Below are 13,044 nucleotides of genomic sequence, written 5' to 3'. Positions count from 1 at the left end.
TCCCCCAGGCTAAAACAGGGACCTGTTTATAACAGATTCTAAAAAAGAATTTAAATGATTAAATTAAATTGAATATTTTAGCTGCTGTGAATGTTTTTGCAACATTAAAAGTCAGAGAAATTCAAAGCCTAAACATCCTCATAAGTCTTTGCTGCTTTTCAATGAGAAAGTTACATGATAACTTTATTATATATTTAAAAGGAATAGCGAGTAGCCTGTAATAGATTTGCAGTTTCACGTACGATCACCTTTTTCCTCTATTCTACTACGTCACAGAAATGCTTGTTTTATTTCTTAAGTGCAGAATAAAATAACAAAAAATTTAAACAAAGATGATATTTTAAAACTGTTTTTAGATTATATTTTTTAAAAACTTAACATATTTAATGTTCAGACCAGATTGAGTGTGGTTCTTACTGGTTTAAACAACATGTTTCTTTTTAAAAATGTTTCCAACTGTGGTTTATGATTGTTCTTATAACTTTTAAAATTACTCAAATATCAAATCAGTTACGAGTGGTTGAAAATGGTTGAAACCTGTTCAAACTGATGTCAATTTTCACCTTATCAAAGAGCTTGAATGCTTAAGAAAAAACAAAAACAATAAAATAAAAATTAATCACGCTTCTCCCTCCCCACAAATTGTCCAGACCTGTAACAGCAGCCTCATTCCATGGGGCCAACCCAAGGCTTGATGCTTGCCTAGCCACCCATCTTCCATTAGCCATCCTTTTAGGGTAGAAACATCTTGATCTCCTCTGTTTCCTCTATGCTTTGGGGGCAACATCTCCTAACCTTATTATGCTTATTTTTGGATTCATATGTCTCTAGTTTTGTTGTTGTTTTTATTATGTTCCCCCAAATGAAGACTCACAAGGCCATTTGCTTGGAAAAGATCCCATCTGCCTGCTGAGTAAGAATCAGAGCCCAGAAAGGAAGAGACTGGAAGAAAGACTGGTGGAGGCGGGGAGATGGGGGAAGGCTGGAGGGTAGCAAGAAACACAAACAGACCTGCTAATATCAAGAAACTAGATGGGGAATGTTTGCATAAAAACCAATCAACCCAGTCAGCATCTTCCGGGTGACTTGTTATCTATCTGGGAGTTATGTACAAAGTTTGTAGGGCTCTACAGCTGGAGCTGGGAAGGACCCCAGAGGCCAATTAGCACAATCTCCTCCTGTTCACAGATGAGGAAACTGAAGCAAAAGGAGCGGCAGTGACTTGCCCAAAGTCACACAGGTAAATGTCAGATGCAAGACTTGAAACCTGGTGCCTTATCAGGGAGGCAGCACAATACAGCATAAAGTAGGATGGAATTCGAGTCAGATGCCCTGGGTTCATATCCCAGCACCCCATTCACTCTGTGACCTTGGGAGACTCACTTCCCTCCTCCAGCCCTCAATTTCCTCCTCTGTAAAATGAGAGGGTTGGACCAGATGGCTTCTGGGGCCATTTCCTACACCACAGCAATGTTCTGATTCAATCACATCCTCTCTGAGAAATTGTCTGAAAGTTTTTTCCCCAATTTCTGCATTCCTTCTATTCTTGGCTACATTGGTTTTATTTATACCAGAAATCTTTAATAATCAAAAATATCTATTTTACACTTCAATAATACCCTCACCTTATCATATAGTTTAAGGCCTGACACTGCAGAATCTGCATCCTTTGCATCTTTTTTCCCTGGCTTCTCTGATTTTTAAGAATGACACAGACAAGCCAAGGAACATCTAGGAAAGGGCAAAAGGACTTCACAACCCAGCCCTTATGCCTACGTCTTTCATAGACTTGTCACTGTTGATTCGTTTCATTTTTAAAGCCCCAAATCTGAAGCATTTCCACCAACAATCTGGTCTTGTCAATACTGCTCCCTCCTCCTTCATCCTGTGAGAACCGAAATCCCTCTTGTCCTTATTCCCATCCACATTAACTTCCACTAAATTCTACCATCACCCTTTTCCCCATCCCCAGTTCATAAGACAGTTTCCAAAAAAAGTGACTGGGATCTGTGAGGAAAGTATTGGATAACTACATATTAAAACAATTCTATGATGTCCAAATTGTATTTTTAAATACTCACTAAGAAAAAAAAAGATAGTCCTTATGAGAAATCAGACAACTGCTGATCCACTGATAAATATGGGAAACTTAGCTATTTTATGCCAAATAAGTTAAGCCCAGAGGCAGCGTGAATTGTGGATGGAAAGCTAGACTCAAAGTCAGGAGGACCTAGGTTCCAGACCTGCCTCTGACACATATTAACTGGGTGACCACTGGGCAGGCCGCTTCACTCTCCATGCTCTAGATGACTCTCTCAGGCTATAAGTTGTAGAGAAGGTGCTGACCCACATTGATAGCCAGAGTTTCCTCACTTGGGAGTTCCCTATGTCAAAAAAGTCACAAGTCCAAGCCCTGTTCTATTCTATCCCATCCTTTCCCTTCCCACCCCACCTCATGTGGTCCTGTCTTGTCCTGTACTACCCTAACTTTAGCCACATCAGACAGTAGGCTGTAGTGCAGAAGTTCCACCTGTGATATATATTGGCTGGGTGACCCTGGAGCCTTATGGTTCCACACTAGGGGAGCAGCATTTCTGAAAACCAAGTCAAGGTAACAAGCATTTATTAAGTACCTACTATGTACCAGGTCCTGTACTGAATACTGGGAAGACAAAGAAAAGCGAAAACAGCCCCCTGCTCTCAAGGAACTCACAGCATAATAGACTCTACAAAGTCACAGAGGGATAAATGTCTTTGTTGATGAAGGGAACACCCACAACATAGAAATACAGACCACTGAAGTATTAAGAGCTATGACTGGCCACACTACTATAAGACTATGCCATAAAGAGCGCTTACTGGAATCATAGGATCTGGGTTGATACCCTGTCTCTGATGGTCATGATCTGTGTGAGCTCAGGCAATCATTTCCTTTCTCTGACCTCATCATCAGTAGAATGAGGGGTTTTGACTCAATGGCTTGCACGGCCTTTTCCGGCTCTAAATCTAGAATCTTATTAATTCAAGGCACTATTTGTGGAATCTCCCAGAACATCTAAGACCTAAGAAAAGAGAAGCAGATTCCATAAGGCATAGGGTCTGAGAGAGGATAGTTAAGCAGCCTTGATGGGGCATATAGCATCCTCTCTATAGGATACAATTGGCAAATCCAGCCAAATGACAGTGAACATTACAGAGAATTTTTAAAATCAGAAGAAAAGGCTCAATCCCCTGGAGAGGGGATCTGGGTGATCTTGTCAGTTTTAAGCCTTGCTCCTTTAATGAAACAATATTTGTAAACTGTTTTGAGCTCCCTCCACGGAGGGAAAAAGAGATACAATATAAATATACAATGTTCTATTTATTATGTGTCTCGTAAGGCACATAGAAAGGGGTGCGTAGTCATTTCAATAGTCGAACAACCCTCTATTACCCAAATGAATATAAATTTAACCATCCCTTATTCTATAATTGTATTTCACCCGGTGCTGTTTGCTGTAGCAAAGCAATGTTAGACAATGGATACAACCTTGCAAGGGATTATTACAAAAATTATTTAACATTTATTGTGAGCAGTGGCAGGATATTAAGCACTGTGCAGAGTGTAGAGAAGACACAGTGCCTGCTTCAATTCCAGGGCTGAGACAAATAACTACAGGGGGTAAAAATGAAATATTATTATTTAACGTTTACTGAGCACCGACAATGTAGGAGGCATTGTACAAAACATAGAATTAGGCGCCCTAGCTAACCATCTGACTTGAGATCCAAATGGGCAGATAAGAGAGGCCTTGTGAGAGACAAAGGGGAGGTGGCCCCTGGTGGAAGAAAGTGAGGGTATTAATTTTGATATTATATAGGTCATTTATAAAAAGTCAACCCTTCAGTCTTTGTCTTCAGCTCTGAGGTCGATTTTCTTTAGATAACCAAATCAGCATCTCAGGGGCTCTTCTACATATCAGAAACTGACATCCCCTAAATGCAATTGACAATTCCCACTACTCTGATTTAAATCAGCTGGGAACATCCACTGGGGAGGAAAACTTTCCATTTGTTAATTAATATCTGGCTGACAAAATATGGGGAAATCTAGGACCCCAATCTGCTTCTATAAATAACAAAGCAAAACAAAACCCCTATGGCTATAGGGGCTCACTCCATCTGCTAGGAAGCCAACTGCCTATTGGCGATAACAGTTTGGACCTGCGGTGTCATTTGGTGAAGACAGAGGCAGAAGCCAAGGGATCAGACTAGGTTATTTCAGAAACCTGAGAACTCAAGTGGAATTGTACTGCTCATTCTCTCTAAACATTAAAGACAAGGATTGAGAACATAGAACCATTTCCCTAGAAGCCAGAGATATGTGTCCAATGCGAGGGTTTCATTTGTTGTTTTCTGAACATTATTAATAGCATTCAGGAGAGAGACAGAAGAGAAAGACACAGAGACAACACACAGACAGAGATAGAGAGAGACAGAGACAAAGATAGAAAGACACACAGACACAGAAATAGAAACAGAGACAGAAACAGAGATAGAGAGACAGAGACAGAAAGACCACCCAGAGCTCTTTCTTTTCTGGAGGCTTTCCCAGTAGTAGGGTAGACACAGCCCTCTCATCTGGCAGTCTTAGAGTCTGAAAAGTAGACCCAAAAGATGGACAAAAGACAAGTGAAATGCCAAAAGCAAAAGGAGATGTTAGAGACATTGGTCAAGGGCATTTCAAAGGTAAACAAGAACTCATTAGGTTTTAATTTATATATTAATTATCAAGAGACACTTTGTGGTCCAGGGAAAAAAATCTGTGGAAGCTCAGATAATTTATAATTATCCATAGGAAAGAATTGATAGCTTAGGTAAAAGAAATCTGCAGATAAACCCTTTTAGGGATACAAAAATTCAAATATTTCATAGAATAGAATTTCAGGATTGTAGACCTCAGAGACCAGTAAGACTGACATAACTGAGAATACAAGAGGTAAAATGACTCGTCTAAAGTTTTAAACAACAAAAGGTGAAACAATGAATAGACAGAGGTGACTTGTGTGTATGTACAATTCTCACTGGAAAGCCCTTTACTGATCGATATTTCAGCCAGTCAATGGCATTGAAGGGAAGGGAAGATGGACTGTTTTATTCCCTCTCCATTTTCATGTGCCCTGTAGCTATTTCTGGGGCTCCATTATGCGGTTCTTTGGGAATTTGACTCAACCGGCATTATGCCCAAGGCATTGTAAAGAAGTAGACAATTTCCTAAGACATGAAGATGTACAAGGGAATAAACTACTCATCCAAGCTACAATCACATGAATAAAATCCATCGTAAATTCCTACTATCAAAATAACTTGTAATAACTAGGAAAAAAAATACAGAGATGGCTCATTTTTTTTTTTGTTGTTGTTTTTGATAATGCCTTCAAGGTTAATTTCCAACAGTGGAATTGTTGGGTCTAGGATGATTTTTTTTTTTGCAACTTTGACTACGTATTGCCATACTGCTTTCCAGAAAGATGCTACAAGCTCGCAATTTCATAGGAATAAATGAATATTATCTGTTTCTCCACAATGCCTAACAGTAGGGGAGTGGTAGTTAGAAGAACTGTGATACGCTAATGGGAATTCTCTATTGCAATTAAGATGGACAAGTGTGAAGAAGAGCACAAAGAAACCTGAGGAGATGCTTATAAAATAATGCCAAAAAAGCAAAAAAAAAAAAAAAAGAATGAAATTCAAGTAAACTCTAACTTATCTGGAAAACTGAATGAAAGCAAATAGACAAGGAATCCTAATGGGGCTTAGAGTGGTTGAAATACTTTATGCATTGAAATCAATTCATTTAAGTATAAATAGTTAATATTTAGATTTAGGTATTTGTACCGGTATTCAGTATTAAATTTCCATGATGTCATTATAGGGTGCTCCCAATGAAGAAACTCCCCTACCAATACGGACTGGGCAACTGGTTCTCAGAGAGTTTCCCATAACGCTGATATAGGAGATGACTCAACCAGGGTCACACAGTCTGCTTGTGTCAGAGACGTGACTTGAACCTAGGTCTTCCCAGCTTGGATGTCAACTCTCTGCCCATTAGGCATTGCTGCCTAATAATACATTAATAAAACATTAAACAAGCAAAGAAATAGCCAAGAAAAATGAAACTGAGAAAATTTACCACCTGAACATACTCTTCCAGTGAAAAATGACCTAGTCGGATAATTCCTCTGTGTCACCATCCCTGGAGAGAACAGACCAACCTGCTATATCGCTGACCATTTTTATGTACTGAACACAGGTCAGTGTACTCACCTACAAGGCACTCCAGATTCTTGACCTTGACCAACATATGTTAAAAGGGTAGGTGTAATTCCCAAATGTCAGGTCTCCACTCTGATATGAGATGAGACTGCATTTAAACCCAGACAGCACCATCCAATGAAAAGAACTCTGGACTGGGCATCAGGAGACCCGACTCCAAACCCCAGCTCTGATGCTGGTAAGTCGTATGACCTTGGGCAAATCTCTTTCCTTCTCTGAGACTCGGTTTCCTCCTTGCTCAATGAGGGTAATGGATTGGATTTCTCTCATGTCTTCCAGCGCTAGCAATCTATGATTCAGAGCCTTGGGTTGCAAATCCTTTTGTGTTGGCAAAGATGGAACTTTTAGTTCACTAGGAAATATCAATACAGAGTTATTTTCAAAGCTTTTTATAAGATAAATAGCTTCTACTTGGGGTGAGGGGGGATAACGAGTCAACCAAAACCAAATCACGATCCATTGGATGGGTTAAACTTTTCTCGGAAGGATTTTAAAATGAAGGGGAAAGTGCTTAGAAGAATGGGGTTTGGAGAGGCAGCATTAAAATATCTTCACTCTCCTGTGTTTAAGACCTATCAGTCTGTTGTTATGGAAATAAAGCCAAGGCCCCAAATGCAACATTGCAATTTCACTGCAAGATTAATCGGGAAGGCTTTTAAAGCTCAGGAAGCACTTTGCTTGCTGGCAAACATAATAAGAAGGAAGCAAACAGTTTAGAGGCAGAAATTTTGGATCTGAGCATTTTGAGCTGGACGCATCTCATTGTGTCAACTTCCCCCTTTTACAGAAAAGGAAATTGAGTCCCAGAGAAGTGAAGTGATTTATCTAAGGACACAGAGGTAACAAAGTAGCAGAACCAGGTCCTCTGACTCCAAATTTAATGTTCTTTCCACTATAGAATATTGCCTACTTCGACAGCATGAATTTCTCAAGGGTTGGGCTCACTGGAATTTACCGAGCAAACACTTATAGAGCACTTATTATGTGCCAGTAATACAAAGACTAGAGCAAACCAATTGGGGTCCCTATAGCTCCTTTCTCAGTAGGAATTCCACTAAATTATAGTGTATTTATGGACTTAGGGTTAAAAAATGTCCAGTTTGAGTCCACTGCTCTTGGGACTTGGAAGGCAAGTCTATTTCCTTATCTGTAAAATGAAAAGGCTCCCAAGTCTGGTCCAGCCATGAGTGTGCTAGCAAATATTCAACAACCAGCTCTCTAAAACCGCATGACACTTTAAAAAAGTTTAATCAGCCTTATTAACATTTTCTCCATCCCTTTCTTAAGTCTGAACAATAACTCAAGCACCAAGGTGTAATATTCACTAATTTCCGACGTGTAAATACTCCTACCGAAAATTTAGTGATTTGTTTTTGGGAGCAAGTACAGGCTGACACCAGCACACCCTTGGATCTAGCTCTAATGCTCTGTCAGTCGTGAACTTGTCATAGGACATGTGATAGGACTGAACAATGGCATCAAAGTACCCAAGGAAACCATTTGAAGTTGGATTGGATCTTAATTTAATAAATCGTTGGTCTAAGCTCCACACATACGTACAAAGTTAATTGCCAAACTCCTTCACCAAAATTACTGGTAGCCACTTTAAGAATGACAAAAACATGCACCTGAAAATCCTGATAAATCCATTCATGTGAAACTGGGGGGAAGAAGAATCCCCTGACTTAACCCCCCCAGGATGGAATGTCACATCAATAGTTCATGTTCTGAACAACCCTCCACAACGGCCTGCAGACTCTTCAGTCTCCGTTCATTCTCAATCCATGCCTTGCATTCACTCTCCCACCATTGTCTGGAACGTACCCACTCCCTTCCCCTGCCTCTCAGAATCCATAACTTCATCCAGAGCACAATACCGTTACTACAAGACCTTTTCCAAGCTCTGCAGTGGTCAGTGTTTCCTCCCTCCTAAAATTACTTTCTATCATTTTCTATGTTTTATTCGTGAACATCTTCTCTCCATGCAGTAGACTGTAAGTTCATGGAGGGCAAGCACGATTTTGTTCTCCTTAGTCTGAGGTGGCTGGATGAGGCTCTACATTGATCTGACCTTGCCCATGGGCCTTACACACTTAATAGAGGTTGTTAAGTTGAATTAAAATGTTACGTTCTTGGATTATTGGTATTCAATTCTTGTTACCATTAGTTACTTACACTGACATCAGTGGTGGAGAGGGATAAAGGAGAAATGCAATTTTGGGCATTAGAACCGAATGGTCCTGTTAAGACCCAGAAGGCCTTGACAATAGTGCATTAGGTCTCACCTTGTCTGAACACTCATGGACTAGGTTTCAAATCCCGAGGATTTTCAATTATTATGTACTATCTTGGCTCACTTGCTTCTACCCAATTTGAAAATTGGGAATTTCCGAAGTTGACTCTGGCCTCGATAATCAGCAGCTCACCAGCTAATACAATCAAGTCATAAATAGCATTGGAACAGTGAAACACTGAATTGGGACAGATATGAGGAGTTAAGTAACAGCAAACCAGTTTGGCCATGTTTCTAGAAAATACATTTTCCCTTTACTTTTTCCTAGGTTAGTTCTGGTCTCACATAAGACTCCTGACTCCCACAGAGGAAAGTCTCTCTGCAGCTAAAGTCCAGAATATGAGGGAGAAGGGGAACTTGATCTTGGATAACATTAACAATGCTGCTAGGAGACTACTCTACCAAGCTCTATTCATCAGTTTCAAAATCTGTAAAATGGAAATAATAATACACAGGGTTATTGTAAGGTTAAAAAGGGATAATAATTGTAAAATACTTTGCAAATCTTAAAATGCTATATAAATACTAGCTGCTGCTGCTGCTACTACTACTACTACTACTATTACTGCTACCACCACCACCACCACTAACACCACTATGACTACATGCAACATAAGAAAGAACTTCTCCCCTTTCCTCATAAATAAGCACAGAAATGACCCTCCTTCTCTTCCTTCAGTGCTTGCTTTAGGGACCGGTCTTCTCTTTGACACTTTCTCCCATGGGTTTTGTTTGTTTGTTTGTGCTGTTGTTTGTGAAGAAAGGACTTTAAAACACAAAGCTGAAAATGTTCTTTTCACCCTCAGATTTTCCTAGAGAACTCTGTCTGACTCTCTTTTGCCCCCAATATGCTCTATCCTGTATTACACCCAATCTGGGCATGTGTCATACTTTTAGCGGACTACAAGTTCTTTAAAGGCAAAGACCACTTCATTTTGCATCTCTGTATCTCCATTGCCTATCCCACAATGCTTTGCACAAGGTAGGCACTTAAAATATTCTTTTGATTCAACTGAATTGAATTGACTGGAAAAAATCAAGTAAGATGCATGTAAAACACTTCACAAACCTTAATGCACTATACAAATACACTATGATTGCCTATTATTAGGCATCTGCCTATGGGCTGAAATACCTTCAGCGTACTTCCACTGCCTTTAATTCCACAATTAGCTGTTCATTTATTCCTTTGGTCTGAGGTTTGGTCATTTGTTAAAATGCAGCTATTCTTGCTGGATCATCGGTTTAGAGATGGAAGGGAATTTTAAAATCATCTAATTCAATCCTTTTATTTTACAGATGCGAAAGCTGGAACCCAAAGAAATGAAGCGACTTACCCAAGATTACTCAGGTAATAAATGACTGAGTACAGTGTGGGACTTCTGGGTAAGGCAACCCATGAACCGTACCAATCAATCAATGTGCATGTGTTTACCAGGTCATTACCTAATAGCAGATTCGAGAAGACAAATGGCAAATGAGGGTAGAGAGAGCCTACAGGGAGGAAGAAAATGTAGCAGATAAGGTCAGGGACAGAAAGGGAAGATAGAACCACACAAAAAATCAGGTTAGAGTGTACAAGGAAGTAAAAATGTGTTTCCTCTACACCAGCCCCTTATATACAGGTCTTTGGAATCCCTTAATAGAAATTGTCCACAAACTTACTGAACTAATAATAATAATAATAATAATAATAATAATAATAATAATAATAAATATTTGATGCCATGTTAGCATCTACTATGTGCCAGGCACTGTGCTAAGTGTTTTACAAATATTGACTCATTTGATTCTCTTTCCAATGCAGGAAGCTGGGTGCTATTATTATTTTTATTTTATCATTGAGGAAACTGAGGGGAAACAGGTTAAGTGACTTGCCCAGGGTCTCACAGCTAGTAAGTGTCTGAGACTAGATTTGAACTCAGATCTTCCTGACTCCAGGCCTAGTGCTCTATCCACTGCACCTCCTAGCTGCCATTAGCTTAAGGCAAAAAAAGAAGATACAGTCTTTGCCTTCAAGAAACTTATAGTATAGTAGGAGATACAGAGAAGACATATGTACAAATGACAATAACAAGGCAGAATGCAATACATCAATAATGGCCTGGGAGGAGGAAGAGATCACTTCCAGGAGAATGTTGTAGTTGAGGGTTTGAATTTTTCCACCTCTTCCTCTAAACTGTTTATTGTATGTTTAAATAGCATGCTGAATAGTGTCTGCTAGAGGTAATGGTTAGCTCTTTTCACAAAGAATAGAATTGAATGGAAAAGGATGCTCTTGTCTCAGGTAATCAGGCCAATGGGCAGTCTAGCTTTTCAGACTGGAAACCAAAGCGCTGTTATCTATCTGGGGATACTTTACCTTAACTCTAGGCAAAGTACCCGGGAGAAAATAGTCTCCCCAATACTGTTCTGATTTTCCAGGTCTTACTAGGGGCTACGACCAAGAGTCATTTGGTCTTGTGACCCTAACACTAATGGCATCAGCTCAGTAAGTTGGAGGTCCTGTGGTCCTGGTACCAGCAGGGAGGGAATGTCCACAGCAGTAAGTTAATTTTAAGAGGGCTGGAAGTAAATAGTAGATACTCATGGATTGGAGAGTGGCATATCAAATTGTGCTACATACATGTGATAGAATAGGACTGGGCTGTAAGAAGTAATGAATATGGAGAATCCCAAGAAACATGGAAAGCTTTAGATGAGCTGATACCAAGTAAAGTAAGCAGAGCCAGAAAAAGTCTACACAAAGACCACATCAACGTAAATAGAAAGAACTCCAGGGGAAAGAACAGAGGTCTGTACACAATGTTTGCAGATCTGACCAAGGCCTCTGAGACTGTCAGCCACGAGGGCCTATGGAAAATTACGTCAAAATTTGGTTGCCCAGAGAAGTTCATCAGCATTGTACGTCAACTCCATGACAGCATGCTTGCCTGGGTTCTGGATAATGGACAACGCTCTCTTGCTTTCTTAGTCAGCAATGGAGTGAAACAAGGTTGTGTGCTTGCTCTCATGCTTTTTAGCCACGTTGCCAAATGCTTCCAATGAAAATGAACATGGCATCAAGGTCAGATACCACATTGATGGTAAATTCTTCAACCTGAAAAACTGCAAGCCAAGACCAAAGTGGAGGGAGTGTTGGTGCATGATTTTCTGTTTGCAGATGATTGCGTACTCAATGCAGCCTCTGAAGCTGAGATGCAACAAAGTATGGATTGGTTTTCTGCTGCTTATGCCAATTTTGGTCTAACAATTAACACCAAGAAAACACAGGTGCTCCATCAGCCACCACCACACCGTCCATATGTGGAACCATTGGTTACATCGAATTGAGAAGTTTTGAATGCTGTGGATAAGTTCACTTACCTTGGTAATGTACTTTTCAGGGATGTACACATTGATAATGAGGTTGATGCAACCATTGCCAGACCTGGCTCAGTGTTTGGGAGGCTCTAAAGGAAAGTATGAGAAAGAAGAGTTATTCGACTGACTACCAAACTGAAGGTTTATAGAGCTGTTGTCTGACCTCATCGCCGTATGCTCGCGAAACCCGGATAGTCTATGCCAGGAAACTGAATCACTTCCATTGAATTTGTCTTAGGAAGATTCTGAAGATCACTTGGCAGGATAAAATACCAGGCACTGAGCTCCTTTTTCTAACTAAACTGCCAAGCATTCAAACTCCGCTTCAGAGAGCACAACTCCAATGGGCTGGCCACATTGTTCAAAGGCAAAACATACGCTTACCAAAAAGACTATTTCATGGAGAACTCACACAGGGCAATCATTCACATGGTGGTCAGAAGAAGCAATACAAGGACACTCTCAAGGTCTTTCTTAACAACTTTGGAATTGATTGTGTGACATGGGAGACACTGGCACAGGACCTCCCAGCGTGGCGTGCCCACATCACAAAAGGTACTCTGTTCTATGAGCAAAGCAGAATTGAAACAGCTCAAGAGAAATGCCAGATACACAAACTTAGAGAATCCACCCCAATGTTCACATGGACTATTTGTGCTCGACCTGTGCTAGAACATTCTGAGCTTGTATTGATCTGATCAGCCACAGCCTGACACACTGAAATTTGCCTCTAGCATAGTGATACCATTTTGGTCCTCTTCGAGAGCAAAGGATGACAATCTACCTATGAACCAAGCACTGTGCTAAGCTAAGACTCAGGTCTTGCCATAAGAAATGATGAGCAGGCAGACTTCAGAAAACCCTAGAAAGACTTGTATGGACTGATGCTGAGTGAAGTGAGCAGAACCAGGAGAACATCGTACACAGTGACAGCAACATTGTGTGATGACTAACATTTATAGACTTAGCCCTTCTCAGCAATCTAAGACATTGCCAAAAGTCTCATGATGGAAAATGCTATCCACATCCAGAGAAAGGACTCAGGAGTCTGAATGCAGATTGAAGCAGACTAT

The 13,044-nt window shown here is 40.3% G+C and overlaps 1 long non-coding RNA gene across 1 annotated transcript in view; it reads right to left on the bottom strand.

The window, feature by feature from the left end:
* LOC110213145 (uncharacterized) overlaps positions 1-12,056 on the bottom strand; it is a 41,148-nt gene extending 29,092 nt beyond the window's left edge. The window contains exon 1 of the long non-coding RNA XR_013486838.1: positions 11,975-12,056. This is a non-coding gene — a long non-coding RNA (uncharacterized LOC110213145). The remainder of the gene's footprint in view (positions 1-11,974) is intronic.
* Between the last annotated feature and the right edge of the window lie 988 nt (positions 12,057-13,044).

Source organism: Phascolarctos cinereus, unplaced genomic scaffold (assembly GCF_003287225.1).
Source record: "Phascolarctos cinereus isolate Bilbo 61053 unplaced genomic scaffold, phaCin_HiC Scaffold_1;HRSCAF=81, whole genome shotgun sequence".
Taxonomy (NCBI): domain Eukaryota; kingdom Metazoa; phylum Chordata; class Mammalia; order Diprotodontia; family Phascolarctidae; genus Phascolarctos; species Phascolarctos cinereus.
The sequence above is the reverse complement of the archived record's forward strand: the minus strand, read 5'-3'. Positions and strand labels throughout refer to the sequence as shown.